At 42.3% G+C, this 5,206-nt stretch overlaps 1 long non-coding RNA gene and 8 other non-coding genes across 9 annotated transcripts; all 9 read left to right on the forward strand.

Moving 5' to 3' along the window:
- Window positions 1-91: 91 nt before the first annotated feature.
- Gas5 (growth arrest specific 5) lies at window positions 92-3,413 on the forward strand. Its single transcript, NR_002704.1, has 11 exons — window positions 92-110; window positions 703-755; window positions 929-957; window positions 1,154-1,189; window positions 1,474-1,504; window positions 1,748-1,779; window positions 2,229-2,250; window positions 2,438-2,487; window positions 2,895-2,917; window positions 3,097-3,143; window positions 3,327-3,413. It is a non-coding gene; the product is annotated as a growth arrest specific 5 (long non-coding RNA).
- Window positions 310-390, forward strand: Snord74b (small nucleolar RNA, C/D box 74B). The gene has a single exon (XR_015636409.1). It is a non-coding gene; the product is annotated as a small nucleolar RNA SNORD74 (small nucleolar RNA).
- Window positions 795-856, forward strand: LOC120096422 (small nucleolar RNA SNORD75). Its single transcript, XR_015636438.1, has one exon. It is a non-coding gene; the product is annotated as a small nucleolar RNA SNORD75 (small nucleolar RNA).
- On the forward strand, window positions 1,618-1,678 carry LOC120096385 (small nucleolar RNA SNORD44). The gene has a single exon (XR_015636410.1). It is a non-coding gene; the product is annotated as a small nucleolar RNA SNORD44 (small nucleolar RNA).
- On the forward strand, window positions 1,912-1,977 carry LOC148001722 (small nucleolar RNA SNORD78). The gene has a single exon (XR_015636442.1). It is a non-coding gene; the product is annotated as a small nucleolar RNA SNORD78 (small nucleolar RNA).
- LOC120096376 (small nucleolar RNA SNORD79) lies at window positions 2,291-2,375 on the forward strand. Its single transcript, XR_015636447.1, has one exon. It is a non-coding gene; the product is annotated as a small nucleolar RNA SNORD79 (small nucleolar RNA).
- LOC120096386 (small nucleolar RNA snR60/Z15/Z230/Z193/J17) lies at window positions 2,541-2,621 on the forward strand. The gene has a single exon (XR_015636411.1). It is a non-coding gene; the product is annotated as a small nucleolar RNA snR60/Z15/Z230/Z193/J17 (small nucleolar RNA).
- LOC120096383 (small nucleolar RNA SNORD47) lies at window positions 2,957-3,034 on the forward strand. The gene has a single exon (XR_015636455.1). It is a non-coding gene; the product is annotated as a small nucleolar RNA SNORD47 (small nucleolar RNA).
- Snord81 (Small nucleolar RNA SNORD81) lies at window positions 3,181-3,257 on the forward strand. Its single transcript, XR_015636403.1, has one exon. It is a non-coding gene; the product is annotated as a small nucleolar RNA SNORD81 (small nucleolar RNA).
- Window positions 3,414-5,206: the final 1,793 nt, after the last annotated feature.

A 5,206-nucleotide genomic window follows, 5' to 3' on the forward strand; every position in this document is an offset into this window, starting at 1 on the left:
GGCTTGGATGGACGCAATGGGCGGTCGTGCGTCTTGACGTCACGGAGACCTTATATACTCGACTCAGCCACCATATCGGCCTTTCGGAGCTGTGAGGCGAAGCTGAGCAGGTATGCGATATCTGTCCGTTACGGTTTTAGGCCTTGTGGGAATGAAGCTCCCTAAGCTGGTGGAATTCCGGTGCCAAAAGGAGAGCTTAGTTTAAGGCACGAGCTGGACGCTTTGGAAGATTTGCTTTCTGCGTATGTGACATAAAATAGCATTGGATTTTTAACCTGGAAACAATACAATACAATAGTGACTCAGCAAGTGACTCTTGCAATGATGAAGGTTATGTTGGTAGGGACAACTGACCTTGTTGATGAATACCAACAATTCTGATGGCAGAGCATGCTGAGTCAGGTCGAGCTGCCTTTTGTACTCACGTGCTATTTTTCGGTGCACCGTACGGCTAGGGTTGAATGCAAAGTCCTGCGGTATTAGATAACCGTGACGTCGAAGGCGTTTGCTAGAAACTGCCACAATGTAGACCTTAGTAGAAAAGGGAATAAGTTTCCACTTGGGAAGGGCCTGGTATGGAGAATTAAGTGTGATTGCTAGACAAACGCATCTTACAGTGCCTTTGTGAAGGAAGCTCGTATGACACATTTTTACCGGGGTAGAACTTAAGAAAAAGACATTAAGTGATAAATCCATTCGTAGGAATGGCCCTGTGGACCTCTGTGATGGGACATCTGGTGGAATCTCACAGGCAGGTAAGTCAATAATGAATCTCCGAAACATAATGAATTAAAAGCCCATGATGGTATGAGAGTAGTGGACAGAAGGGATTTCTGAAAAACACTGTTCTGAGGCTTTAATATAAAGTGCTGGGGGAAAGTAAGTTCAGTGAAGGAGGGGACTGACTCTTCACATCTTTTCTTTCTAGTTCTGTGGCAAAGATGGATGAAAGCTAAGGTTAGTATGAAAATGGCCCTAGTGAGAGAAGTTCGATGAAAAAGATAGTGCCACAATGATGACATCATTTGCTACTCTTGACAGTTGGGGTGACGATAGCTATAGACCACCATTAATCATAACTGAGGCACAAAGAAAGATGATTGGGGGGCACTTACAGAGTAAGCAGTATTTACATAAAGACTTTCTTCCCCAGGACTCATGAGGAAGCTGGATAACTGAACAAAGCCATGTAAGCAGGCTTTTTGGTATGCATGTGGTCCCATTACAAGGAATACCCAATAAATAGCAAATGCACACTGCCATTCACAAGCAATTGCAGAGAATGGGTGGGGGATGTGAAACTAAAGAGCTTTGTAGCTGCCTGAGGAGGTGGGTTCTCTATATCCGTGGGAGCTAGTGATCCCCCACAGGTCTTAGCTGGTGCCATGATTGTGATCTTAGGCCAGATTTGATGTCCCCCACATGGCCGAGTCCGCCATGGATGCAACAGGGCAGCTTTATTTGCTGTTGCAGGTACAAGAATGGGAAGCCAGAAAATGGGATGGTAAGTGAATCTAAAGGATTGTAGTAATAGAGGCCAAATATGGCTTGGCATTACACTTTTTGAAAAGTGCTTGGGCCACATGCAGTGTCCTAGCCATATCTTTGTGAACACAGCCTACATGATGACAAACAAATGCTGACTAATGTGAAGATCTTAATTAGCTCTATCTGATGTTGGGCTCCACCTGGCTTTTGTGGGGAGAGTTGAATTTTTTGACTGCACTAACAGTTGTAATTCTTTCAGGTGGAGTTTGAATCAGGTGGACAGTTCTAAAAGTAAGTAGTGAAAAACAGTTGCTGTAGGTCAGTACAAAGTGGCATGAAGAAATTTTTAAATTCAGAGTCCAGCATGTATTGTCTTCTGATGCTTGAATTAGTTGTATTCTTGACAACACTTAAACGGGGTTTTTGTAATGATGTTGATCAAATGTCTGAGCTGAAAATAACTTGTAGACAATTTTTAACACTGAAGAACCCTGTGGCAGGCTACTAAGCATAGTTGGGTCACATGCAGCATATTTGTAAGAGGTATTTTCTTTTAATTCTAGCTACTGTGGTTGCATGCTTTCATTGGGATGGCTTGCTTGGGTAAGAAGCCATTGGGGGTCTTGAATTCAAGATGTATTCTATCCAGTAGTCATTTGCAGTATTCCTGTATAACATTTAACTTTTGAACATGCATGTGCTACCATGGGTACTAAATGGTGCCTTCAATTTTTTTTCAGGTACAAATGATTTCGTATAAAGGTAAGCATTGTAAACTTGGTGTTTATGATGTGAAAAAGGGTACTGTTAGTGATGATCAATTAAGTTAAAACAGATGGGAATCTCTCTGAACAACATTGGAGATTGATTGTTAAGCTGAAACAGTATTTAAGAACATGGGTAAATAACACGTTATAAATACATGTTTCTAAACAGCATATTCCTGCAGGTACCACATGTGGGTCCCTTTAACTGAAGGCATGGCAAGCTCCACACAAGGTGAGTCTGAGGTGTGCATGTGTTGAAGGTACTTGGAACAGTTTGCCAGTAAGCCGATACTGTGATGATAACATAGTTCAGCAGACGTGACTCTGGTGAACAATCATGTCTTTCGCTCCTATCTGATGTATCTGGCTGTTATGTGTTCCATGAATTGTATAGTATTAGGAAGCATATGGAAAGCTGGTCCTAGTGATTGAGGCCAAATCCACGGTTTCATGTCCTGTGCCACTTAGTGAAAAAATACAGTTCCCTGGGTATGGTGAGCAACCAGTTTTTCTTAGGCCTCTTAGCAAGGGAATTGAGATGAGCCCCATAGAGACTAGTGAACGGAAGACCCAAAGAATAGTTTAAATGTAATGGAGGGTGAATGATTGCACTAATGAAGTTTTTAAATTTCCAAACAGGTCCTTCATTTCTGAATTTCAAGGTAAGTCATCTTGTTTTTCTAGATTGTAATATGGCTTGTAACCAGTGATGTGATGATTCTGCCAAATGATACAAAGTGATATCACCTTTACAACCGTTCCATTTTATTTCTGAGGTTACTCTGGTAACATGTTAGCTTGAACCATTCTAAGCCAGATGAGTAAGTTTTTGTTTTCTTAGGGCTCCTCTGACAAGTGGACAGTGCAGTGGGTGCACCTTTTCCAGAGGTGAGAAACTAAGACTGCTTTTAACCATGACGTACTACAGAATACATGATGATCTCACTCCAACTTGAACTCTCTCACTGATTACTTGATGAAAGTAAAAGATCTGATGTTCTGTATTTTAATTAACAATTACCATCTATTTAAGTTAAATAGAAATGTGCCTAACTGCTACCTCTGTTGCAGGTGACTGGATGGATGCTTGAACAGAAGATTTGCCAAATAGACATTGTGCTGTCAAGAATTTTACCATTAAAAGTGCATTATTGTAGCATCTGAAGTGTGATTTGTGCATTTTGTTCTGATGAGCATATTGTGGGGACTTCTTCACATTAGAGACATAGGCTTAAATCTGTCAGCTGAAGGTGGTGGGTATGCTTGCCCTTTTAGAAGGTTACAGTTTCTTGGGGATGTTGCTCATTCTATGGTCTGTTGGGTGCAGTTCCTGAGATGACTTAATTTTGTGACAAGGCAAGTTTGGGATGCATGAGAAACCACACTGGGTGTTGTGGTCCCAAAGGGAATTGAGCTGAAACACTTTAAATTTCAGTTACTCCCTTTAACACTGATCCTCATGTGGGCATTGGCTCTAGGCAAGATTTGTAGTGGGTATTTGGAACACTTAAAAACTGGGATGGAAGGGGTTGGGGATTTAGCTCAGTGGTAGAGCGCTTGCCTAGGAAGCGCAAGGCCCTGGGTTCGGTCCCCAGCTCCGAAAAAAAGAACCAAAAAAAAAAAAACTGGGATGAAATCCCCAGAAGATTTTTCTCATTTGTGTGATGTCTGTATAGAGAGCAGGACAGCAGGACAGCTAGCAAGCTGTATAGAATCCAGCTACCAAATCTAGGTCTAGTCATGGCTTCCTGCAAGCTGTTTATTGATCTCAAACCCAGAGATCTGCCCACTTCTGCCTCCAAGATTTTGGACCATATTAAGACACCCGTGGTTTAATTTACTTCAGAACACAAGATAAGCTAAAAGCAGTTGCAGAACTAGAATCAAGTCTAGACCACATCCGCCTTTAAGAGGTGTACCACCACAGCCTGCCTAACCTACTTTTATAGGATCCAAAGGGGTAGAGATAGCTTCCAAACAGGAAGTTTGCCTCCTTTAGTACTTAAAACACTCAGAGCACTGCGCCCCGTTAGGCCTTTAGATTTTGTGTGTGGGTATGATGGTTGTACCCCACTGACCTGCTGTACTAGTTTCAGTAAGAATGGCCCCCATAGCTGCAATCTCTGGCCTCAGGATGCATAGTGACTGTTGGGAGGGCGCCCAATTTTCAGAAAAGTTAATAGATGTGAGGGGTGCTGATTATGTTTGTCAGTGGGGGGGGGGTGAGCCCTAGCTAGGTTAGTGGTGCATGCCTTTAATCCCAGCACTTAGGAGTCAGGGACAAATAGATTGGTAAAAGTTTGAGGCCAGCTTGGGCTATAGTAGAGTTCCAGGACATTCCAGCTACAGAGAAACCTCTTAACTATAAACAAGCCCGTACCAGGCCTAGTCTTAATGCTGCCCACATGTCAGGGTACAGAACTCTTCAGCTACTTCGGCACCGTGTCTGTGTGTATGCCACCATGCTGGTAATGTAAGCTCCAGCTGAAACTAAGCCAGCACCAATTACATGCTTTGGTCATGGTGCCTCCTCACAGAAATAGGACAGTGACTAGACAGCTGTGTTTTCAGTCCTGCTTTACAGTCATTCAAATCACATCTCTCCCACAAATGTTAAAGAGTACTGTGAGATAGCCAGGACAAGTGTCATTCACAACCTATAAGGAGCAGCCAAGAGACATTTGTAACTTGCTTGAGGTGCAACACAATAGAATTCTGCTCCTTGTATTTTTTTTTTTTTTTTGATTCTACTATGCTACTTTTTAGAACATGTTGACAGCTGAAAGGTTGCCAAAAAGGTCAATTTATGGTTCTGATGAGGCTGGATGAACTGAAACCTTGCTGCATTAACTGGCCAGTCTACAGAGGCAATCATTCTCTTGTATTCATATCCTCGTCCTAAATAACTTGGTATAGAAACATGTCTTGGAAAACAAGAAGACTCTAAATAC

Source organism: Rattus norvegicus, chromosome 13 (genome assembly GCF_021556685.1).
Source record: "Rattus norvegicus strain SHRSP/BbbUtx chromosome 13, alternate assembly SHRSP_T2T, whole genome shotgun sequence".
Taxonomy (NCBI): Eukaryota; Metazoa; Chordata; class Mammalia; order Rodentia; family Muridae; genus Rattus; species Rattus norvegicus.